The following is a 997-nucleotide window of genomic DNA, read 5'->3' on the forward strand; positions in this document are numbered from 1 at the left end:
CATCCATACATTTTGGTACGGCCAAATACACCAGGGGCTTATGTTCCCCGCATTATGGTGTGATAAAGTCCGAACACTTTCACAAGTGCGGCACCCCGAACTTATAGCATTATATGAATCGGCTCCGAATCATGTCTTGGGTCAATAGTTGGGTTTGCCCGTCTCCCATGTTTGGCACCTTACGTTCCGTTCTATCGGCTAAGGTAGCACTGAGAGAACCACTGCGATTGCGCCCCGGTTGAGCCGGGTTAACGCCTCAGTGGAGAAAGCTAAAACTGACTGTCATGATAAAGCGAGAGACTGGTCGCTGTTCGAGAGGTCCTTACGGGTCCTTAAAGACCTACGCCGCTTCGAGCGAAGTTCCAGATAATGTCCGACGAAGGCGTGGATAGCGCCCCTAATTCGGTCTTCCGAATACTAGGGGCTTCGCCGAAATTTAAAATTATAGAATTCTATGGCTAAGTGAGAGTGTTCAAGCACTATAAGTCCGGTTGCCTTGTTCGTTGTGTTGAGCGCCTCCCTAGGTGGACCAAAAAATGGGAACAAGAGTGCTCAAGTTTATCCCGAACACCCCAGCACTCGTGGCATGGGGGCTGAAGCCGACGACTTGCCATCTCTCAGATTTAATAAACGGCCGCACAAAAGGTAATATTTTAAATTAACAAGCGTTGCTTAGTGCATATGAACAAAGTTTTCAGCGCACAGGATAACACATTGCGAATTTACTCAATAATTACATCCCTGGGGCACTCATCCGCAATCTTGCGGGCCCCTTTTAGGACAGTCTTATAGTACATTTCGGGCGTATGCTATTCCTTGCCCGCTGGTGGCGCGTCAGTGATTAGCTTCTCTGCATCCAGCTTGCCCCAATGCACCTTTTCACGGGCAAGGGCCCGACGAGCACCTTCAATACAGGCGGAGCGCTTGATAACCTCCACCCAGGGGCACGCATCCACCAACCGTCGCACGAGGCCGAAGTAGCTCGCAGGCATGGCCT

This window comes from Triticum dicoccoides, chromosome 1B (assembly GCF_002162155.2).
Source record: "Triticum dicoccoides isolate Atlit2015 ecotype Zavitan chromosome 1B, WEW_v2.0, whole genome shotgun sequence".
Lineage (NCBI taxonomy): Eukaryota > Viridiplantae > Streptophyta > Magnoliopsida > Poales > Poaceae > Triticum > Triticum dicoccoides.